Source organism: Patagioenas fasciata, chromosome 3, assembly GCF_037038585.1.
Source record: "Patagioenas fasciata isolate bPatFas1 chromosome 3, bPatFas1.hap1, whole genome shotgun sequence".
In the NCBI taxonomy this organism is placed as follows: domain Eukaryota; kingdom Metazoa; phylum Chordata; class Aves; order Columbiformes; family Columbidae; genus Patagioenas; species Patagioenas fasciata.
Genome location: NC_092522.1, coordinates 18870493 through 18896621, shown reverse-complemented (window position 1 = coordinate 18896621; position 26129 = coordinate 18870493). Strand labels below are relative to the sequence as shown.

Below are 26129 nucleotides of genomic sequence, written 5' to 3'. Positions count from 1 at the left end.
GGCATGATTTATTTCTGTTTCAGGCCACATAAATTTACAGAGCTTCTTGCTTTGGTACAGAAGATTCTCAGCTCTGTACTGATAACAGTCCTGACTTGCTCCTGTAACCTACAGTGCTAACCTACAGGCAGAGCTTTCAGGAGAAGGGTGCAGCAAGCTGAAGCTGAAGGGAGAGCACGCTGCCCCAGAACTCAGGTGGCACCTGTGCCCTCTTGGCTGCCCCTCAGACAGGACTGAATGAAGTCCTGCAGGCTTTGCTACCCGGGCCCCAGAGACTCCCACTTCCAGCTGACCTGGGTACAGCTACAGACCTGCAGAAGGTGCAGCCTGACACCCTTGGAGGAAAAAAGAGTTACCAGTGAATCAGAGCGCTCTTGGATATAACTTATTTCCATGTGGTTCTTCCTCTGTGCAAGATACACAACATAGAAATGGTGTGACTACAACCAACTGCGTGAGCTTGCTGCCTAACCCTCACGTGCCTTCTGCGGAACTCCCACCGCCCGTCAGGAAAAGCAGGTACAGCCATTCCATCGTGTCAGGCAGGAAAAACAGCAGCTCTGACAACAGGTGTTTCATCACAGAAACTGAACTGCCCACCTGGGAGCATGGTGCCGGGACAAACCAGCAAAACATGCACAAATGCTTTGTTTGACAGCTGGCGGTTTGGTACCAAACAGCAAGAAGATATAAAAACTACTGGTTTATATACCACAGTTGTTGTTCCACCCTTTATCTCATTTGCCTAATTTGTACCTAAGAACAGAAGTGAGAGGATGTACATCCTGTAACAACCTAATGGAAATTATTTTTGCCAAACTATTCACCAGGGTTTTATTTTACTAACACCAGCAAGAAACAGATATTGGACAAAGTTCAGTAGATGACTGAACATCTACAGCTTCAAATACAAAGCACTGATTTTTTTTTTTACATTCAAAATTTACAGCTTTTTTTATTCAGTTAAAAATTCACATAAGTTAGAATACAATACGCATTATTTTAAATACAGCTCAGGAAAAATAGCTACAGCACTATTTAAAAGAAGGTAACAGCAGCAGAATATTGTCTAAAAATAGGTTATTATGATGTAATTTAAAGTGTCACTTCTTCAAGTAGGTAAGAGTGAGCAGATCATTTAAGAATAAAATTACTGTTCTGGAACACTAAACCATCCTGATAATGTTTACATATGCTGAGCAATTAAAATACAATATATGTTTAAAACCTGGACAAAATGTTAGCAGTTTTAAAAAGCTGATATGCAAATAATGTCACATCAAGGTGCGTTAACAATGCTGTACCTAAAACCATCTTTAATTTCTCATAAGACTCTTAAAATAAATTTAGACTGCAAACTGTTCCAAAGGAAACAAAAAAGAAATGTATTGCAAACAAATCAAATCATGGTAATAGCTTACTTGAAAACCCTGCATATAATCCATACCACTGGCAGGAATTACCATGCTGTATTTATACAGTCTTAATATTAATGATGAGGCTATTATGTATAGTTCCACTCTGGGTTTATTTGCATTTAAAAACTGTGATACTCATAGCCTGCAGCACACCAAACAAAAAGTCTTTAAAAATGAGGGAAAGCTCTCCAGGAGAGCACAAAGTGCATTATTTTAAAGAGTGCTTCTTATATGTAGCTCTTTCTACAAATGCATCCAGCAAAAAGTGCTTTTTACTATAAAGACTGACATGCAGCATTATTTGTGCTTTTTTAAGGGCTTTGTATTTAATTGCTGCTGTACACTAGGATAGCCACAAATACTTCTATTTATCAGCCCTTTTGTGTTCCGGAGAGGAGAACAGGAGGGGCGAGAAGAGGAGGGATCTGAATGATAACATGTAAAAATACTTCACAACTGCTTGAAAAAATTGATCTTTTCTTTTTTGCTTTCTTATTGCTAGCAGCTGACATTGGAACTGACAAAGTGCCTGGTGACCACACTAATGTCACTCATTAACCGCCTCCTCTGTCAAAAGCGGGCAATGTGCAAAGCAGTATCAGTTCGTTACTACACGGAGGAAAATACCACATGAATCACAAAGCAGCTTCAGAGAATGTTGGTGATACATTCTCTAACTGGAACATTATTCGAATAATTCAGCATCTCAATCCCAAGATGCTTTTGCAATAATCTTCCCAGTCAGAAGCTGAAGAGTGGTTTTACTTCTTAATGAGACTGAACTTTGTCTCTATATATATTTTTTTATTTATGTTAAAATTTATCTTAGATATACTTATATAGAATTAATAATTTAAAAATAAGTTTGCATTCTAGATGGGGTCTTCTGTGCTTTAAATACTTATTTCCTATTGTATGAGGACATTTTGGCTCAGCAAATATCATCTACAAGTTTTGCCCCATTAATCCCACGATACGTTACTCGGCTGGGTCGAACCAAGACCCCATGGTTCAGCTTACAGGTGAAATAGCGCTTGTCCCCCACAGAACCGTCATTCTTTCCCTTGGCACTTCTGAGTTCGAGCCCCAGCCATATCCCTGGTGCAAAGTCTGTAGGACCAATGTACCTGATTGTCCCCATTTCATTGGAGCTGGTCAGAAGAACCTGAGAGCCTTCGTGCAGCTTCACCGGTCCCTCCATGGTAGCTGTAGTGGTGTTACTCCAGCTGCGCCGCAACACGGAGCTCTTAGATCTAGTTAGGAAAAAAAAGGAGGAGAAGAAAAAAAAACAAAAAAGATATTTCTTTCTATAAAGTATCCAGGCAAATCTATAATTTTGTGAAGTGCAAGGGCAAAAAAACTCAAATTCCATTCTAAAATAATTGGTTTGATCTCATGTTACTAGCAAAACATGTAATAACATCGCCAGGCTAGAGCACACAGCAGTCTGAAATGCTTGGAAAATCGATGTCCTCTCACCTGCTGCCAGGCTGTACAGTATTTACTGCAGGTGATAGTATTGGTAAATTCAGCAGTACAAAACATTGTATTTGGGGCTTCAAAGAGTTTAGCCAAAACTACTTTTAGTGTGCAAGGATCAGTCACAATCACCATGACAAAGTGGAGGCCTTTACAAAGAGCTCCTGAACTTCACCCAGCTGTGTGAGAACACAAGAATTTGGAGCATATGCAGTGAACTGGAAAACAGTTTCAATGCCAACCTGAATCCAAGGACTGTACTCCTGGATACCCACAGAAACAGAGTCTACTACTGGTCCATTTTGGAAGGAAAAAAAAAAGGAACATGTAAAGATCTAAATATTATACACAAAGGTTTTATTTTGAAGAAGACACGGTAAAGCTAACAGCCAGCTCACCCAAACATTTTTAATTCAAAACACTCACCTAACAAAGGAGTTTCTTCTGTTTATCTCCTTTTGTGAAGACGCAGAAGTGGTGCTTAGACTGCGTCTAAAACCTAAGTGGAAAGGTTAAAAAGCAGTGTAGTACATTTTTATAATATCTTTATGAACTCATATTCTTTGTGGGTTTTTTTATATTCCTTCTTCTACATTTGATACACATTCTCTCCTCCAATTTGGAACTTAAGTGATGAAACTTCTCATGAAATTAAGTGCCCGTTACATTTTCAAATGTTCAGAGAGCACAGAAATGAAATTAAACAAATGGGACAAGGGTAATTTGCAGCAGTCTTTTCACAAAAAGCTGAGGTAAGGAAAAATAAAAATACTTCAAGTTTCTCACAGGAGTTTCAGTAACTGCATATAGATCCCTCCCCACACTTCATCAATCTCAGTTTAGATTAAGGAGAGTTTCAATTTATGGTTAACTCTGATTAGAATGCAATACGGTGATAAGGGAAGAGTGGCAACAGTCTTAACTCTGACAATTATTTCTGCCAGTTCAGGGTTAATAACAACGGCAGTACTCCACAGTTCCTTTCACTGGCTACATTTTTAGGAAGGGAACAGCCAGACTATTGGCTGGCATTTGAGTTCCTTGAAAACCCGTTGTGCTTTTGGAGAAGGGGGCTTTGTGCTGTGGGTTCTGGTTGTAGGACAGTCACCTGCCCAACCCAAGTCACTGCATCTTACGCTCCTACCTGGAAAAGTGTGATTTAGTTTACTCGATGAGGTCTCTGTGAGTGAATCCAAAGAACCTGTTAGTCTGAAAAGCAAGAACATAATGAAGAATTCATTGCAACTCAACTCTGAACTGCTGGAGTCCTTTTTGTCAAAGTTCTCATTCCTTCTCTTCTCCATCCAACTCCAGGAGACACTAAACTTTCAGTTGTAATCAGGCTGCTATGTAAGAGGTGCCTGGAGCAAACTCATTTCTTCGAGTTACTTGCCTTTTATTCAGCAAGAAAGCATGTATAATTTTGAGGCAAGGTCTTTAAGTTTGGTGGAGGATATTCAGGGATAGAAAAGCAAGAACATGTCTGGCAGAATGATGAGATACAAATGCAGGAGGAAAAAGCATGGTACTCCTCAAATGTTCTTCCTGAAACCTCACAAAGAGACTACGAAGTGGTGGATGCTTAGTGCAGTTATCTGGAATGAGAACAGCATTTCCATTCATGTCCAAGGCAACCTCCTTTTATAACCAAATTCAGCTTAATGCATCAGGATTGGGTTATGGAACTAAGATTTAATGAACACAGAATGTATCAGAAATGGAGGCCCTGGATTGAAAATACCTGAACAGGTTGCAAGAGAAATAGGGAGCTGCATTTCTAATCTGCTTTAAAAAAGCTGATCTAAAACCTACTAGTTTTTTAATGGATGCTATAAACTTTCATCAACAGAAGAAAACATTTGTTTCTTCCATTTCTGCTACAAAATGTTTCTCACTGGAAACGTATTAAGAAAGCGTTTGGCGACACAAACATTACAACAGCGTCAGTGCTTACCTCTGCACACGAGATGGTGGTGCAAATATACCATATCTGGGAAGACAACTGAAGTACTGAACGCCTCCAACAGAACCATCGTTCTTCCCGTGAGGCTTGTCCAACTCAATTCCGCACCAGAATCCTACATTTCAAAACAGTAAAACCACAGTATTTCGAACAAAACACCACGGGCTTTTCTTCATCTAGATAGCTGGTGCTGTTGGCATTTATCCACATCAAGGAAAATGGTTTCTAGTTAGAAATTAAGAGTTGTAATATATATATTTATTATTATTATCATCTATGTAACTATGCAAAAACGCATATCATAACCTAAAGAGAATTATCTCTGCATTTTTGTTTGCTTTCAAGAAAATTATTGACATTTGATTTAATGCAGAAAAGGTAAACCCCTTGATATACGTACTAAAGGCAAACAGAATGTTGCTGAATGTAACAGTGGCCATTTGACAAAAAAGGAGACGAGAACAAAGAGCAGCAGTGGTTCAGGTTTTCCTCTCCAATCCTCTGACCACACGGTTTATGCCTCATCTGAGATCATCAACAGTAAAATTAAAGTTTTGATATTAATTCATTCCTTCTCTCCATCTAGCAAGTTTTAATTAACACAAATTGCAAGGCTGGTTGTATGATTTTGGGAGAAGGGTGTAAGAACCAGACCTGCCCAGCAATTCATCTCGTACAGAACACTGAGCAGGCATCAAGATGGTAATAAGCTTGATCATTCATAACCTGTGATAAATGTGAGCTAATTATGTAAAGGTGCTAAATTTCATACTCCATTAGCAGTCCTTATGCTATCCATCCCCAAAAGACTCAAAATTTAATTCAAGTCACTTGGTACTAAGGCACTGGATAAAATGGTAATTGTAATTAGCAGCCCAAGAAACTCAGGGCTGACAGCTTATCAATTAGAAGGGCTCAGAATGTCAGGTGTTGTTCCCTTCCTGTTTTCCAAATGAAATAAAGACCTGCATTGCAGTAAAAAGAAATTAAATTTAGGTAACTTCCAGAGCTTTGATCCACATTAAAATTGAAATACTTAAAAATGCATCTGTTACATTTGCTATAAATTTCTGGTTTTGCAAATGGTGAAGACTTGTGATCTTTCCATCCTCACTTCTTACAGTACCATGTTTTTCTAGGAAAAAAAAAAAAAATAATTTCTTAACTTGGAGGGAGAGGGAGGAGACTCACATTGTCCAACAGCTTTCTGATTTTACGCTTATTACAGTAAATTTGGAAAAGCAATCCTTTTCTCATTGTTTACTTTTTAAGTAACAACACGAAGGTAAGAATGATCACATGGAAGTGTAGAATCAGTTAACTGCAATATCTTAAGCAAAGACTTGCCTACAATGAAACTGGGGAAAGGGGCAAGAATGAAAAAAGTATGTAGTTTGTACCACAATCTCACATTCTGTCATTCTAACTTTTTCTTCTTTTGTTTTAAATATTGATGCCACAAAGTGTCAAGACAGAGTATTGCCGCTCACGTATCAATCAAATGACCCTCATTTAAACTAGGCACTTACACCAATACCAACTGGTTTTGCATTACTCTTGCAAGATTTTAGATAAGGACTTAAAGAACATGGACTTCAGTTGGAAAAAATTAGTATTCATAAATCAGTTTCCATAATTCAGAATAATGCAATTCCATCTGAAAACACCTGCTTTCACTGCAGTGTGGTTTTTAGCAAGGGTAAGGGAGGGAGGAACTGAAAGGGAGAAGGATGAGAGAATGGCAGTTTGGGGCTTTTTGAGATGCTCGTAACTGCTCATCTGTCTGACCTAAACACTTCTTAGTTAAGATTTAAACGTTCACAATTACCCTCTTAAAGATGCTAAAATGATAAGGATGAGACATGTATAAGACATGGTATGAGCACCAGTATTGCAAGAGAGGAGCTGTCTCAAAAAGACTTACTACAATAAGTAAGGAGTAAAGGCATGTGTTTTCAATAAACTATATACCACTTCGGAGCCTAAACTGAGGATTTTCAGAAAGCTTTGTAACAATACCTACAATTTCAACATCAAAATATTTCTCCTGATTAAGATAAGTTAGTGGACAAGTAAAAAGTCATATTTAAAACCATTATTTTTCCTGGCAGTTACATTAAGTTAAAAAAAAAAAATCAATTAAATTTAGGAAAGAGGAAGGAAGAACTTTGAAACAACACAGTAAATTTAGATATTTGTTTTGGAGGGAGTGAGGAAAAAGATGGAGTTCTCTTAATGTTCACGTGCTCACATATAGGTTATTCCATATTGATTCTACAACATACGCGAAGACTATTGCAAATACCTGGTGCAAATTTTGTCATCCCACAAAATCTAACAATGCCTGTTCTCTGTCCAACCACCAGCACTCTGTCTCCAACCTGAATTTCTCCTTCATCAAAACGATTTTTTCTTGTAGCAAGAGAACTATACAACCCTGTTCAACAGAAGAACAAGATCTGCAATTAGTGACATTATATCTTTAAAATTTTAAAAATACTTACATAGTGAGCCAAAGGATTAGTAAACAGTATCTATCTTTAATGTAGTGTACCTTTAACCCATGGCAACATACCGCAAATTTTGCTTAGACAAGGAATTGCTTTGCTTCCTCATGAACTGTGGACTACAGCCTTTTCTCTGCAGTTGAAAGGCACAGTGACCAGCTATAAAAACATTTTTTCCTCTTGAATGTGTGCTAAAACCTTTTTTTGAGTTGCCCAACTCAAGTTTATGGTTAAACTACCTCCCAGGTGTCTTTCCTGAACTATCTCAGATTCTGAAACAGCAGAAGTAGTTCTACATAAGTATTCACTACAGCAGTAAACTCCCACCTGTCAAAATACACCTCAGTAAAACAGACCATACCAGCACTAATTTTAGATGAGGCAGAAGAGACTCTAGTCACTGCTTTTTTATTGCTGCTAGTTGCATTTCACTTCTTGGAGTAATTCTGTTTGCCTTCCAAGGAGGTAGTAGAAGAGGAAGAGCTGCTGTACCCAGGAAAACCTAAAAGACAGAAGTGAAATAGTCCTTCAGAGATCATTTTTGGAAAAGGACAGATGAAGCAGAAGGGAAAGCTTCTGTATGAAGGACGTTATCTGTTCTCTGTGGTGGGCAGAATACAGACTAAAGAGCCAAAACTAGAAGTTGTTAAGCAGCACTTACACAAACACCTGTCAGGAATGAGACAGGTGCACCTCACCCAGCCTCAGGAATACGGTGATAGCTGAGTGCTGGAAGAGGTCTCCAAAAGCCCATTCTTTTTCACTCTGCAAAAGTTCTAAATAGTCCCAAGCAAATTTATTAAAATATGGGAGCCTTACTAATAAGAGATCACACCACCACACTTTCAGCATCCAGCCTATTAAAGATTTGATGAGAAGTAGAAGGAAGGTGATATTATGTGAGTGAATTATTGTCTGGATTAAAGCCTACTATATTCCATTACATCCTGTATTAATATTAAAAACTGTACTCTAAAGTAAGAATGGGAAATAAATCACTTTTATCTGCATTTGCAAACCCTGATGTCTAAACTGTCTGATAAGATTTATGTTCAGCTTTCCTCCTTCCTTTTCAAGGCTCTCCCCAGTTCCTCCCTTTCCTACCCTCAGGAAGGCATGCCTAGGCCTCAGTTTCTCAATGTGAAAAATTTAGATAGTATTGGATAAAAGTTACTCCTGGGGAGATCTTGATGGGACACAAGAGGGAAATTTTTCACTATGAGAACAATCAGCCTTTGCAATAATTTCCCCAGGCAAGCAGTGGATTCCCCAACACCAGACACTTCTAAGTTGCCGCTGGACAGGGTGCTGAGCCATCTTTTCTAGACAGTATTTTTGCCAAGAAAGCTGGGACCAGATGACCCTTGTGGTCCCTTCCAACCTGGTAGTCTATGATTCTATGGCTTATAGAGGTTTTCAGCATTCTGAGAGGCTTAATACTTTAGGTTTCACAAAGCAAAAGAGTTAACATGTTCAATTTTTTAATCCTTCAGTTTGGCAAAACAGTAAAGAACTGCAGAACAGTAAATTCAGTGGGTCAAAGCAAAAGCTTAGGTACTTGGAGATATCAATCTAAAGACTGAGATATTGGCTGCAGCTGTCCTACAATGAAGAAAATGCAAATTACTAAATGATTGGTGACTAAACAGGCAACCTTCAAGTCAAAGGTATTATATAAATATTCACCTGCGTTTGTGAACACATACTGCAAGTCCATATTTAAAAGTCAGTCCAGTAATGGATTCACTGGAGGTCAGACCATCACCAAGCACTTTTACATGAGTGTAACAAAAGCTGCTGAAACTAAACCAGCCATTGAGATGCTTAATTTTGTAGGAAATCATGGGGCAGGAGAAGGAAGAACAAAAGGGACTTCAGCAGGTCTTACAATCTACTTCTCTTCATCAGGCAAAACACCTGTTTGTTAGCTCACTCCTGAGAAGCGAGTGTTTGACCTGTTCTTAAAAATCTCCCATCAGGGCGATCTCAGGACTTGTCAGCAATATATTTCACCACATCATTATCTACACTGTTCAAGGGATTTTTTTTCCCCCCTAATATAAAGGCCTAAATTACCACAGTTTTAGCTCAAGATTTCTTACTCTTGTTACACATGTTGTTAATCACACAATCACAATTCCAACAGTCTCTACTCCTAAGTCATGTTTTATATCTCCAGTTACTGTGGTGGCTTCTCTGAATTCTCTCCAGATGACTCGCATCTTTTTGAAATGTGGTATTTAAAGCTAGATCTGTATCCTAGCAGAGACCTTACCTGTGCCAAGTGAAGCATCCAGGTCACTTTGCATTACCTCATGGCTGACAGCCCATCGCAGTGTGCTTCCCCTTTTGCAACGGGACAGCATAGATGACTCTCGTTTACCCTGTAATCCTCAGTATCTCCAGGTCCTTTTATGCAGAATTATTACTGGGCATATCATTTCCAGGGTGTATTTATAGAGTTGACTGTTTCAGCCTTGCTCCAGAACTTTGTAGTTGGCCTTACTCCTCTCCATCTTTTTCCCTCCCCACCATCCCCCCAAGAGTTTTTCCAATTTGTCAAGGGTTTCTGGGGAGTTTGTTTAAAAACAAACAAACAAACACCACACAACAGAGTCAGCACAAACTCCAGGAAAACCCCAAGCTGAACTACTTTCTAAGTTGGATTTTTCTAAAGGTTCTGCACCTGCTTTATAGCAGTATCAGCTAAACCACTAAATCACAAAATGAGGCTTCACATCACTTACAGCCTGTGAAGCCTTTGGAGTCCTATTAATTGCAGATATCATATATCCATCAAACACAGACACTATCCTGCCAATTATTTTCATCGCATGACCAGAACCTGAAGACCAAGCCATTAAGCGCCCTCCATGAACAAAATGTTGGAAACCTCTGTCTACACAAGTTTTCTAGCTCACCTCTGAAAAAGTACCTGATTGGACAGTACTTAAATACCTTACACTAGCCTCTTGCCCAAGTCTCTTCCTTACAACTGCTCACTGACAGAGGATATAAAAAGATGCTTTTCTTCAAAGAAGGTATACTGAAATTCACACTTCAAGTTATTCAAAGAAATATTGCTTTTACCAACATTCATAGTATGATTCTAAAGAGAAAACCTCAAAGGAAACCGGATTGTTACAATTCGTTAAAGACAGCCCTGAAAGCGACGTCCCTTTATGTTTTCATTTGGCAAACAACATACTGATGCAATAGAAGTCACTATCCCATTCTGAAACTAGATAATTGCAGAGGATGATTTGTATGTAAAAGGAACTTTTGAAAATGCTAGAGTTTCATTTTTCATATTTGAAGTTCGTTATTATGAGGCTTCCATGATACAATGCCAAGACTGTTAAGTACTGTTAGATGACAACACTTTATAATACAAGTGTGAACATACAGATACAGGAGAGAAAAAAAATTCCAACAGAAGATGTGCACGACTCTTCATTAAAATCTAGGCAGTAACGACACAGGGCAAAAGGTCTCCTCCCCTCAGAAACCCTAGAAGGTAACTCTGCAGATCCTCTGGAAAATCATTCACTACGAGACACCTTTCAGCTCTAAGGGCTTGTCAATATTCTTGGCCACACATATGGACCAAAGCTGTTATCAAACCAACACAGAACGCCAGCCAAACACCCACACAAATTACTCTTGCTCCTGGGAAAATAAATGTGTACAGCGTGCTTGGGACTTGAATACAGACAGGCAGGGAAACTCTTTCCTATAGATAAAGGACTTTTTCAGAGGTATGGCAGTAATAATACTTCCTCTGGTCTACTCAAAATTTTTCTCAAGATGTTAAAAAAGTTTTAAAAATTTCATTACCGTCTTTTGCAGGTACAGCTTTGCCCCTTTTAGGAGTCATAAAGTTGGTTTCAGAAGCACTGTCTTTTTTTGGCATATTTAATCCTATAAAAAATAATATATACAATTAAATATATACATCCTAACAATGAAAAATAATTTTACAGGTAAGTCATACACAACAAACATTTGACAGATCTGCAGATGAGCGGATGCATGGATAAAACAGACAGAACCGTACAATTTCTTAGACTCTTGATAAATGGGTAAGACAAGACTGCAAAATTGTTCTGATGGATAAGCACAAATGTTTAAACCCCTTAACACATTAAACCAGTGCAAACTATCTTGACCAACAATAAACAAATTATCTGAAAATTATTAATGTTTATATTGAAGGAGCTTTACTTAAATTTTTGAAACATTTATATTTATTATATATGCAACATACACTTTCATAGTACTTAAGGTATACTATTCACTAGGATTAATTTCGCAATTTCTGCATTAAAGATTATGCATAAAAGTTTAGAGATCAAATCTTCAGGCTGTCTACAAATACTGAAGTATGGCAATAGCATCTCTTAGAGCAGAAATGTTGTGATATGCATGTGAACTAGTATTGCCACAAAGTTATAATTTGTGAACAGTCATTTTGCATTTCTGACAGTTTCCTACCCTAACTCAATGAAGAACAAGCTTATCTATGATGAATCCTCTCCCATCATGAAAGAAAAATCGTATCTTTTTTATGTAACTATTTCTCTCAGCTTAATTCAGCTACAGGGAGTGAAGTAGTTCACAAATCTATTATATTTTCAAAAATTGTATAGTTTAGCCATTAAGGCATCAGAGCTAAAAACTAGTGTTTGTGACAGATAACATATTTCTCAATTTGATCACAATAATCCTTTTTCTAAAAACATGAAAAAGACCTATTATCATCAATTTGATGGATTGTTCAAATCCAGTAGAAACAAATCGAATTTGAAAATCATATACAGTATTATATTTTACTTTGTAGATATGATTATAAGCTGAAAAAAGCGTATTATTTTTTCTTGGATCATTGCAAACCAGTGTATCGCAGGGATGAAGTTTAAGAGAAATAAATGTAATATGGAGATGGATGTAAACGCTGCAAAACAAAGTTCTGCCTCTGCAGCCTTATCCTCCCACTCCAGCCTGTGGATCAGCCAGGCACATTAAATGCTAATGGAAATTTCAACACAAGAACATCTTATAAACGGCAGCTTCCAGATGACTGTTAGTGGGTGTAACTCTGCTGGGCAGATGATGCATAACTCACTGATTTTTTACCTAAAGCAAGCATCAAATGTTTAAAATTTACAAAGACACAAACGCACCTTTGTGACAGAAACTGCCCGGAACACGCTGTCTGTGACAAAGGAAACAGTGCTGCTTTCCATTTTAGATTAGTGAGTTACAATCAGTTCACAATAAACTGAATCAACCATTGAAAAATACTAAATAGAAAAGTCAGCTCAGATCCGCTCCTCATTTTTCTGAGAAGCTTTTTATGCAGGATATCCATTCATAAATAGCTTAAATCTTGTGCTAAATGTAAATACACATAATTAGGGCTTGCTTCCCCCTCAATCTATGTAGGGAAGAGTTACACAAGTCATCCAAAATGCTGCCAAAACCCATCTTTTCTACCAGCCTGGCACATTCTCTCTGTGCCCTGCATATCACTGGTAAAGAGCAGAGTGTTTTAGGGTGCTTGAGTAAATTCCATGAGAATGTGTGCATATCTTCCATCCCTTAGCATGTCACCTAAACAGGGTTTGGAAGGGAAAAGAAATGCTAATGTAATATGCTTAATGGCATCATCATGTAACCAGCCAGACATGGGGCCAGGCTATGCATGGTGGGCACTGTACAGAGCAGGAAAGAGCCTGAACTCCAAACACCTGGGAACCTAAACAGGTGAGAAAAGATGCAGCATTCTTCCTTCACAAGAAGAGAATTCAGAAGGATTGAATAATTTGAATTAACTACTAAAAGACTAAACCAGAGACTGAGCCTAGAACTCCAATGAGTAGACCAAAGCCTTATTACAAGGACATCTTTCTCTTCTAATTCCCCTCTGGTCTTACTCAGATAAATTAATTAGCAGATAAAATGCAATCCGTTAAATAGTTCCCTGACCATTTTGCCAGAAAATAAACTACATTTCTTCAATTTCTATACATAAAATTGTCATAGATTAGTTTCTAGATTTTCACTGATTTCAGTGAGAAGTTTCAAATGACCCAGGATGATCTTAATAAATGAAATCACATTAAGTTTAGACATTTAACTAATATCACAGTCAATCAAAAATTAACTTTAAAGGCTTGAGAATAAACGTTGAACTTTTTTTTAACAGACTATAAAGTCTAGTCTATAAAGACTAGAACTTCTTATAGTACATCAGACCACTATAATCACTAAGCGACTACACACCATCTCCTTCCAGTGCCGGTTTAAAGGCTAGTGAATGAGAACACATAGCTAATGAATATCAACTTCTCATCCCAAGTGACGAACTAAAAACAAACAAGTATTTTAATATCAAAATTTATAAGATTGGTGGTAATTCTTGAACATTAGTATCCTTCTATCCTGTCTCAACACACAAGTAAATACCCACCAGAGTTCACTTTGGAAGTTATGTGCGTCACGTCTATTTTCTTGGATTTGACCAAAGGTGAAGACCGCGTGGAAGAACTTCGTAAAGAGCTTTTTTTGCGATCGGAAGCTTTGCTTATTTTAGAAAGAGGTGCAAAGATACCTGGAGAGAAAATCGGATGTGCCAAAAAAAAAATCAGGAGTAAAAATAATGTAACAAAACTTTCCAGCTACTATCTCTTACACCATTAAGTTTGGGTTTTGTTCAGCTTGTTATGCTGCTGAAGCACTTGCAGGGTAGGAAGAACTACCTCAAAGGAACAGTGAAACCAAGAGACTTATCAAGAAACTTGAACAGAGTAATTCAGGAAGGCAGTAAAACTATCGATTAGAATCTCCTTTTTGTCCTAATAGTAACATTCAGTCTCCACTGTTACAAAATGCAAGACTTTGTATATCTGTGAAATACCAATTGAAATACCTCAAACTGGAAGTTAGAAAGCTGTTAGAAAACAGCTACAAGTGTGAGCCTCTTAAATTAAAAGGAAGACAAAACAGGTAAAGAAACATGGGCCATTACTGTTACAACACAAACAAATAGCGTCAACAATACAGATGGGAAAACAAGAAAGACTATTACCTTACACTTTCAAAGAAGTAACAGGAAATTTTGACTAGTTGGTTGTTTGAGTCGTTTTGCAAATAGTTGCAGCTAAAAAACTACACGCAGCTAAAAGAATCAATAAAACAAACAAAGCAAGCACTACAAAGAAGAAAAGAAACACAATCCATTATCTGTATTTATTCTCTCATATCTTCCAATACTTTTTTTAAATTCAGGTTTCAAAATAATTTAAAGAAAAATATTGAAGGTCATACCGCGTTTCGGTGCACACTTGAAGTATTGGACTTTTCCAACGCTTCCATTGTTCTTTCCTTCTGGTTCATCCAGCTCCACGCCAGCCCACTGGCCACTGGCAAATTCTGTTGTGCCACAAAATCTTAATGTACCAACCTAAAGCAAAAGCATCAACATAGAATGACTTTGCTAAAAACTTATTGTCCACGAGGACATAGTCTAGACTACAAAGAAGAAAGCAAGTCACCACCAAGCTTTCAACCAGAACAGAGAAACGCAAACATAACAATCTCCCTTGATTATTGACATTCCTATCTTTGGATGCCAGCCACTGCATGTTCCAAAACGCATTAGTTTTTCTGCATATATTTTTGTATCAAACAAATGCAGAGGTTATTGACAGATCTCATAACAGGCAACAATGAGACACCACTACTGTACAATACAGCTCCAAGTCAGTAAGATACAGCAGTATATGTCTAACTAGAAGTTTTACTTCCAGTGCCTTCCACGACAATAGTTCCAGAATCACAACTGGGTGTCTTGCTGAACTGGACATTCCATGGAAATACTAGATTAAAAACTCCATAAATATATATTTGTGTGTATAAATATAAACACATATGTATTCTTATATATATTGCAAAGGTTAAAGGGTAAACTTCAGAGCATACTTAATTTTTTTCTTTGGAAAACATTCAAAAATCTTTTATTCCATCTGTATGATGGAAAAAAATTTAAAAAGGCAGGAAATGTTCTAACATTTTTTGCTGTTGCAATATATACTATATAGACTCTGAACAGATAAGTATATCAAGAATATCAAGACAGACCAGTCCTGCCAGTGGGCCTCAGTCTCCACAAATATGCATTATAAGCTCACACACTTCATCCAAACGGAGGAGGAATAACTAACAGAGGTGCATTTAGCACAGATTTAAATTCATTTTTATATTTGATTTTTAAATTAGTTTTAGTAATAAAAACCTTTGATCTTTCAGTTGCTCAGTTTTCATTTACCTCATGTGACCTTAATACTATTAGTTCACTTTTACCATGACTGCACTGTCCAATCCACCCTCAGATATTACAAAGACAGAAACCCTTTATTTTCTTTACTACAAAAACTTCCAGTTACTCTTTCTTAATGTTCTGTAAAGAAATAAACGTGATCCGGACCCTATTCTTCTTTTACTCTGAAGGTCTCTTTTAAACTTGATTGTTATAGGCAAGTACATCACACTAATCTAGACCTAGATGTTTTCAGGCCCAAGTACAAGCACAGATCAAATTCAGCCAGAGGAAGCCTGGCCAAGCGGCCCAACAGATTCCTCTACTCTCCAGGCACCAGCCAAAGGGCACGTACTGGGCAGAGGAACAAGAGCAGCAGGCATCTGAAACAGGAGATGGAGTTGGCAAAGCTGACGCTCCAATTTTGCACAAGCCCTAGGACTTGTGCAAGCAAGGAGCAAAGGATATCTCGCACAGGAGAAACGGGCCAGGAACAGGAGGAAGTTTTCTCCCAGCTGTTAGTTTCCCTGCACTTGCATTTTCATTGAATGTCGGTTTGATAAGATATAATCTAGCAACAGCAGGAGCCTGTGAAGCTGAAGGGACCTCAAATCACATACACAAACACGTGCTTACACAGCTTCCTACCCTGTAAGACAACTAGAATGACAGGCACAGTAGGAATCGAGAGAGGAATCCATTTTCCCTCTGGCATCTGCTGTGCATGGCTTTCAAGCTTCATTACAGCTGATACGTTAGGAGACTGCAGAAGCAGGAATGAGCACAGGAATCCGTAAATATTGCTCGTAAAAATACTGCCATCCCAGCGCCCTCATCCCCGCTCCTGTATTCTGGAAATGAGAACTGATCCAAGAGGACATCAAGAATCGGGCACCATTTTCATCATCCTGTTCACACTTTTGCTCTACCCTGCATTTGTGAGTATAAAAGGGGAGGGGAAGACAGGGCTGAGATCCACATATTCATTTGGACAAATGGAGAAAGGGAGTGGGAAACAATGTGGGAGTAATGCAGAACCACTCCTCACATACAAAGACAGGAAGAGAGGAAAGCAGAGGTGGAAAAGGAAGACCAAAAAGCACAATCATAGTTTTGGTTCCCTTAAAAAAACTGGAAAGCCCTGCTGGCCTTTGCCAACAGAAAAACAGCCTCCAACAACTTCTTAAAACCACTGCCTTTAAAGAATAAGCGCCTTCCTGTATGTACTTCAGTTAGAATGCATTCTGCATAGTTACTGATTCCTTTACTTTTCCTTACCCAGTTTCAAGAACACACCAAATGACAATACAGAACGGAAGCTGCTTCGTGCTCTCGGTGTGGTTCACTGTAGAACACTTCAGTTGTGACAATTACAAATCTGAAGTTAGGCTAGAAAACTTATTAAAGCTACTCAAACAAATTTTGCTCACAAATGCCTTCCGTATTTACCAGAAAAATATTTGAAATCTTCAAAAGAGTTCTGGCATTCCTAATTCATTTCAGAGCCCTTGCCATCAGAACAAATAAAAGGTGTGACTACTAACTGCAATATCAATGTTGCATTTTGCAAATACATTTTTTAAAATGTGTCTAGCAAAGTAGCTTCTTAAAAGCTATTCACATTGGAGCTGTACCAGAATTAGCTACATTCTTACACTTGCACAGAATCACGTATTATAACAACGCTGTTGGCACAGCATTGCTTCAAAGATTTTAGCTGCATTGCACCAGTGAAATTGGGTTACTACAGCAGAAGCAGAATCAAAGTTTTCTTTTACTGCCTTCTGGAAACTATCAGGGGTAATTCACAAATGCATACTCAGAACTGAAAGCTGGGTAACACACAAAGTAATCTGTAAATTTTACCATCATTTTGATGTGACACCAAAAATGTTAATAAAATCTGAGCCACATTGATGTACTACAGGAGAACTGTTAAAAAAATGTTTACAGATACAAAATGCAGTCTGTGCCCTTCAAAACAGCTTTTCATAGTAGTGACTGTAACAAATAACTGTTCAGCTTATTACTATCTGTAACTAGATGCTTACTGCCATACAGAGTTCATACCTTCCATAAAGTATTTTACACCCTCAAATTTGAGGTATGTCTCCAAAGGGGTAAATAAATTGACTGTCTAGAAATCGTGAAGGTAGTATCAGGCTGGTTATCATACCTTCTGTCCTGCAATAACAACACGATCTCCCAGTTTCAGACCAAGCGATAAAAGCATGGCCTTGCCAGTGACGTGATCGTAGTTTGGAATCATGGCTTTTGAAATGTCACATGAGAGAGGCACTGCATCCAGCAATATCTGCTTGATTTCTTTTGCGCTGGCTGCTGCATCTGCCATTTCCAGGGGCATATCCACTGGATCAGGCACCACATCCGCTGGAATCTGCCCTTTGTCATTCTGTAGAAACATAACATAGCATAGGACTTTGTTTTGTGACAAAGATACACCTGGTTAGCAAAACTATAGTAGCTTATGAAGTTCATTAGATATTTGATAATATAAACAGTTATAAAAACATCCACATTTTCACAGAAGGATACCAAAACAGCCTTAGATATACAAACTAGCATTTACAGTGACTTATTTTCAAAAGTGCTAAGTTACCGAAATTTTACTTTAAAGAACATTATTGCTACTCAGAACACATGAAAAGCACACCTGTATGTATACATGTAACTTAACATAGATTTAGAAAAGTAAACAAGAATTCTAGTCTGTAATACCAATACTGTAATGCCAATACTTCCCAAAGAATTTAGTTTTACTCAGTGTATAGCTTATTCCTTGATGAGGCTTATTCCAAGTGTAAGAATTTAATTAATACATATTGCATGCACAGACTATACAAAGTTGATATCTCATATAAATACTTGAATAAAGCTGTTCAGATTTAGACATAGACTATTGTGTCAGAGATGAATGCAGGAGAGAGTCCTTTCCAAACACTTCCCATTCCCAGCAGGCAGTGACTGTGACTCCCCTGTGTCCCAGGTGAGACTGGCCCTTGGCCAGAGCTGCTGGAGTACCAGCTCACCTGGAGACAACTCGAACTCCAGGCCACAGCCAGACTGCAAGTGCAGTGTTGGGCTGCCAGGCTGCTATGATGGCAAGTTCTGCCCGCAATCTCTTCAGCGAAGGCATTAGTAACAGATCTTCACCTATCTGCCAATTTTCACAGTCTGTGGAAACATAATTATCTTGGTCTTCCAAATTTGTCTCAGCTGAGCCCCTGGATTCAGAAATTACCAGAAACCCAATGAGGGAATGACATAGAGTAAGACTCTGTCTGCTTTGCTCCCTTAAAAAACAGACTGAAAGCTCAACCTTCCCTGAGCCCCTATAAATCTCCCTGTCTCATCCTTAGAAAACTATCATCCTTACTCAGCATTTACACTGCTGTCCTCATATGAGCAAGCTCTACACACTGTCTCTGGTCAGAGCTTTATCATGGGATTGAAGAATCAAATACCTATCATTTTCTAAAAATCTACAGTCATTCCATAAGTAAAAGTTCAGCCCCATTCAAGTCACAGTACCTTAAAACCACGATATAGCCAGGTTAAGGTTGAGCTGGCAGCTTGTTTTGAGTTTTTAGTCATCACATGAGCGATTGTTTCAGTCACACCAGTCCTGCAAATCTTTGTGTTACCACAGGGCACGGGACCAAGCACAGGCAAGGCAGCAAAAGTGGGCACCATGGCACCAGACTGGTTTTCTCAAGGGCAGCTTCACCAGCTCAGGCTTGTGCAACTACAAACCAGCACTCCCTGGGACAACAGCCTTTCAAACATACAGCTGCCATGGAATTTGAAACATGTACATGCACTCAATAGTAACGAAACAAAGGAGAAAAACAGCATTTTTAAATTATCTAGATTGAATTATCATGAAGAACTACTGTATGAACAATGATGTTCCAGAAGATTTCATACCATCAGTGATACATAAAATAATGGCTTTTGAATAGCTTTAAAACAACCATGATTTCTCATTTAAAAAAAAAAAAAAGAAGAAAACGGAGAACTGAAATAATGCCTATGCTAAAAAAAAACAAAACACCAAAAAACAACAACAACAAAAACCCACAACACTAAAAGCCAAGATTTGTGGCTACACACACAGCAGCATTTTATACTATGACTCACGCCAATTATTTGGTTAGTAAGTGAAGCAGTTAATGTTTCTTCATTACCAGTTCCTTATGCTAAGACTAAGTCCACTGCTAAGCGATACACTGCGTTTCTGGAAGTCACAGAGTGCACTGCTGTATTTCTGAAAGATCCACCACTGCCGTGACAACCGTTGCAAGACACAAAGGAGTATTAACAAATGAAAGTCCAAGCAACAAACAGAAGAACACCTTGACAGCTATTTGAACTACTGAACTAGACCATGACACAAAGCCAAACTTCAACACAAGAGTATGAGAAAGCATACAAAGTTACAAATAATTTTTCTGAGGCACTATCACTCCATGTAACATACTTTCAGCTAACCAAAACCCCACACAGACTGTTCAGTCTATCCACTTATTCACTTTTTGGTGAATCTACAGCCTAACTCCTTACCCTAAAGGCAGGATTTGCTCCATGTTCCAGCAAGCACTTGACAGCTCCTGTACACAGGTTAAATGCAGCAATATGCAAAGCTGTTCCAAAATCAAAATCACTACAGGTGGCATCCACATCTGCAATTAAACATCACATGTGAGGTATGTAAGTGTTATGTGAACATTTCACTCTACAGATTGTTTGAGAGGACATTAATTTATTACAGTTTATGCTAACATGTATACAGATACCATTAGTTATGTACCAAATGCATATAGGAAGTGATTCTACATAGAATATCAACTTTAACTGCATCTGTTTATTCACACCATGAATCAATCTGGAAGATGAGCATTTCCTTTCATTCATTTTATAATACTGATGACTTAACTGCAAAAATGTTGCTATCAAGATACCCAATCTACTGTGCCAACATTAACAAGTTAGTAAATTTAGGTTTGCATGTAAATTAGTGTTTCAGAAAATATTTCTATTTTATTGTTTCTAGGTATCAAATTTTAAAATGAGAGGCATCTTCATCCAGTTGTTTTCCTTTGTGAGCAGGTAGTGGGGCAAGCAAAAGCTTACTACACCTCTGCTTTACATTGATTTAGTTACTAATGGCCAAGAACAAAGTAAGAGCTAGCAATTTTTATAATTTGTTTTCAAAGAATTGCATTCTGAAAGGTCTTGCACTGATAGTTTGGAAAATAGAGCACTGTATTTGTCTAGAAGATATTTAGCATACTACTTATTTCCATCAATTGTTTCCAATGTATCTTTCAATCTGCTATGAAGTTATTACTGTTCTATAAGATTGAAGTTTTAATGCCTATTTAGTCTTTGGCTCCTCTCCTAAACTATGCAAGAGATGCCAATTTGAGTCAATTATGTATATGACCATTTATTAAAAATGCCAACTGATTTAATACACAACCCAAAAGCCAACAAGTCTTAGACATAATGTTCCAATTTGAAATACTGGTGAGGAACATAAAACTTTCTACCTCAGGGTTGTACAGTCTCCTGGTATTTTCCAGTTACAGTCTCTATCACAAATAGCACTAGCCTTTCTCACAGTGTGATAAAGTATATCCCAACTGTATCAACATCCTTATATAGTTATACTAAATTAATATTTTGAGGGCAAATAAAGCATCAACATATATAGAAGGCAGATAAATACATCTGTGTATATATATGTCAACCTTATACACTAGAAAAGATTGATTCTGAATTTTATAACGATCAAAGGTAAATTTTTAACAGTTTTACAGTTGCACCAGTATGAACACAAACTTAGCTATTTTAAATTTAATTGGCACATGCACAAAAAAGACTGCATTGACATCACAGCTACGTATGCAAATGTACCTTTTACAGATCAAATGTCAAATAACTATTGCCAGTTTAAAACTCAGTAGAAGCTGTGCAGTTGTAAACAACCACTGGAAACTTCCATGTTTGATAAGGCTATCAAAGCATTTTCTGCACACATAGGAGGAACCAGTTTGCAGAGATGCTGATCAGTAACATCAGCTGAGTCAGCAACAGCTGTACATACTCCTATTTTTAAAAGTAACTGATATATAGGTTTATGGGTTTGTTTTTTTCAAATTAGACTACTATGACTTCCTCAGACTTGCAAGCTTCACACTTGGAGTTTGTAAACCCTGTTTTCTTACACCTTTGTTCTATGTCTAAGTTGGCATAGTCCATGTGACAAAAAGAAACACATATATATCAAATGTTATCCAGTAACTATGCCCAAACTATCTATGGAATATTAATATGCAGCAATAGTCTGTCATTAGCAACCCATGCAGGTTACAGTCACTCCATAATGGTACCACACAACATTTCTAATTCTTAAGCTTTTAACAATTTTTCTATTTAAAACCTTTAAAAATCTAAGATCAAATTAGCTCTCTATTCTAACCATCGAGGAGTAAATCTGTATAAAGAATTTAACTGCAGAATGTCATAAAGGACATAGTTTAGCGGTAAATGAAAAGGAAACATCTGTGGTACCAGCTGTTTCACAATGGGTGCCTCAGAGTCAGTACAGCACTGTCTTGAGGAGCTATTTATACATCAACCATTTTTTCTCCAGTTCAGCATGAATCCACCCAAGGCACTTTTGCCTTCTCTGTACATGCTCCCTTCTCTGAAAACTGCCTGATGTAGTATGGAGCTAAGATTATTCTTTCTGTTAATTCAGACCATCCATTGTTTCCATGTCACAGCTAGGGCAAATCATTTTATGCATTTTCTGAGACTTAAAAAAAAAAAAAAAAAAAAAATCATCTGCTGATCCAAGAGTTACCAACAAGCAAAGCATTTAACCAGAGTAGTTTCCTTGGAAATCTGAGCAAATCCCCATCCCTTCTGTAGGCACTGCACAGGAGACGAGAACACCAAATACAAGTGAGGTCTGAAAGAAGAATTAATCTGCTGATGCAAATTATGGAGACCAGACTATTGAAATGTGATGTTGTTTCGTCTTTTGTTACCAACCTGCACATTACCTCCTAAGCACATCACACCAATAACAGCTCTGTTTAACAATTATTTCCATGATGACTCGCAACACGGTAAGCAACCCTTGTGTACTCCAAAAACCTACCACCTTTTCAGAATTTTGAGACAGTCTTTAGCTTCAACTAGTAAAAAAGGGAATTAATCATTTTGCAAAATAGCACAATCAGAAGGATATTCATTGGAACAAAGAAACATTTGTACAATTTTAGTATTAAAATTGCTTACTGGTTTTGATATTTGACAAAAGTAGGAACTAATGGTTCTGGTTCAGAACCATTTCTGTATTTCCATTTGCATTAGTGTAAATAGGACTCCAATTACCAATCCTTTATATTATCATTCTAAAAGTTACCATTTATTTATGCCGAACACTAAAGTCAAACTGTTTCTTACACATGACCTTCTAGATAGCCAAGATGTGGGAAAAATGAGCATGTCAAAGTTGCTTCGGTCACTAGTTTGCCACGTATCATTGCCAAATTCCCACTTCTCCTTTACCCTTCTCCCAGCATTTCAAACATACTCCTCAATGTTTAAGGCATCTTAAAAACTCTAAGAATTCACCAGAATACTTACATCATCGTTTTTCTGCATACATTCTTGTAGTCCTCAACAGCTTAGAATTAACCTGTTTGCTTTCCATTCTATTAGATATTTCTCTATCATCTTTTACAAAGCTCAAGTTTATCAACTTCAAAAAACAGCAATGGAATCAGTGCATTAAACCACAACAAAAAATAATGGTAGGAGAAAATGAACCAATGAAGCTGACTAAAAGAACAAGAAATATTTATATAATATAATGGGTAAACAAACCCCACTCTTAAAGACCACTATCCACCAGCTTAGGCTCAACACAGTAACAAAATACAGACAACTACCTGAAAGAAAAAGGAACAATGCCTACCTTTTGGCTTTGCATTTTTCTAATAAGTTCTGGAACATCAAAGTAGGCAGCATAATGCAAGGCATTCATATTTGTCCAGCGGCTGCGTAAACTGCTATCAGCACCCAAATCAATAAGCTGCGTCGCAAATTTTACAGCGGTTTCAACATCACCTACAAAGCAAATTTCATAAAATGTGCATCAGGGATTTATTTAAATGGCATCAAAAATATGCACATGCTTACGTGTAACCATAATGTACATTAAACCCCTAAGGCTCATAGCAGAACACTTACTAGTAGATGTCTTTCTTCTTAAGATTAGGACATAGGAAAGCTTTGCCTTTTATCATGAAGGGCTGAAATGTCTACTATAGTATATAGCAACACTACCTGTTTATCTCTAACGTAAATAACATGTCACCCATCAAAAACAGGGATTTTAGTATCTGATAGAAGAAAAAAAAAATTACACTTCACAATACTGAAGTTTATGTTAACAGACCTGCTGCCCCCAGAAAAGCAAACCTCTGTCAGACCTCACTCAGAAACTTAGTTCAAATTCAGAGAACTGGGTTTCGGTCAACAAAAGAGTAGCACAACATAGAAAAGCTAATCGATGTGTTCAAACAGAATTAAATACACTCTTATTCCAGTACTTACGATCATAATAATGCAAATGAAGTTTATTGTTTTCTTCTGACATGATCAGGGTGAAACAAAAAAAAAAAAAGGAAAGCCAGTCACCTAAATGTTCTGGTTTCACTGACGTAAGAAAACTGTCGATAGCTTAGTTCACAGTTTGCACCTCAGTCTGAAGCAGCCTTTGCTGCATTAAATATATGTTTCTGTTGATAACATTGTTTGCAATACCTATACCACTAACTCAACTTACTCCCAACTGCCACAGCCATAACCACACCACAGTTCTGTATCTTCCTTTCTGATGGCCACTAGAAGGGATAAAACCAATCACTAAAAAAAAATCTACTGCAAGGAAAAATTCAGTAATAGTTGATGGGATTAGCCTTTGTCAGGGTTTTTACATATATAATGATGTTTCTTTACTCACCAATACCATGAGCCCCTGATTTGCAAGTGTAATGCAAAAGAGTCATGTCGGTCAGTCCATCTCTGTCATTCACATTGCAACCCCTTTTAATGATCTGAGAAACAAGTGGAAAACAAACACATTTTAGCTCCAGCATATCACTGACATCAGTATTATTTAGTAAGTTATTTCACATATATGGACTCCTGGATTCATTTCAACAGCTAATAAAAAAGAAGCCTGTCAGAATAGAGTCTAACTGCAGAACTGAGCAACATGCACAAATGTAATAAATAGTATTATGTGGATATCATTAACCTTCATTGTTTACAGAATTTAAAGTTTCTTTATATTATTACTTCTAACATACATTTCACATGCTGAAAAGTTAACTGCTTAACTGAACAATAGGAAAACAACATCATTTATCAAGTCTTTCTGCTTGCTCTTTGGTCTCTCAAAAATTCCTGCCTCCCTCCGCTCCTCCCCCCTACCCCCCCCCAAAAAGCCCCCAGTTATACTATGGCAGGAAGAATCTTTGCCATACTTCCCACCTGGCTAGAAAAGCCTGCAATCCAGAAGAAAAATAGGAAAGTAGGAAGGAATTACTAGAAACAAGACGTCTTCTCAAAGCAGCCTACTGCAGGTTGCAAAAAGATTTCAGATCCTACCTCATTTTGTGCCTTGGAAACATTGCCTTTAAGGTCAGGCCTCACTGTAAGGTCAGACATTGGAGTTTATGATTGCTGCTAAGCATGAAACTGAAACACCAAGGTGAAGGGTGTCTAAATAACTGCTTTGAGAAGAAACATTGTTTCTATATTCCGTGATTCTGTGATTCTACCACCAATCCATATGCACTGATTTTTCACCCAGCATCTTTCCCTTTTCCAAACGAACGCTGACAACATGTGCAATACAAGGCACTGATCAGTAAGTACTTGTTACATGGCAGAAATTGTATCTGCATTTATGATTAGTTCTGCTTCTCCCTGAACTGTTTGTATTTGTTGTCACCATAATACTTTAACACTGAAAGCATTCAAGGATCTCCATTTATACCTCACCTCATTCCCAATAATATCAATGTTCTGCTGGACCTGTGGAACCCATTGCCTTAAGATAGCAAACAGTTCAGAAACTGATGTTTTGGGGTTGAAAAGTATTTCTTGGCATGCTGCATCATTGGGATCAAAGAAGGAAAACTCTGTTAAAAAAAAAAAAAAAAAGGAATCATTATGTACAATCATAAGTTTTAACATGCTTCTAACGTTTCAAACCCAGGGGCAAAGAAGAGCAGAGAGAGTCACTTTACTACAAGTCACAGTGGAAAAATCAGAATATTGAATTAATTTAGAAAACTGTGTTTAGCATCTGGTCTATTTTTTCTTTAATACTA

At 37.6% G+C, this 26129-nt stretch overlaps 1 pseudogene; it reads right to left on the bottom strand.

The window, feature by feature from the left end:
• Window positions 1-808: 808 nt before the first annotated feature.
• LOC136099480 (CAP-Gly domain-containing linker protein 4-like) overlaps window positions 809-26129 on the bottom strand; it is a 32273-nt pseudogene continuing 6952 nt past the window's right edge.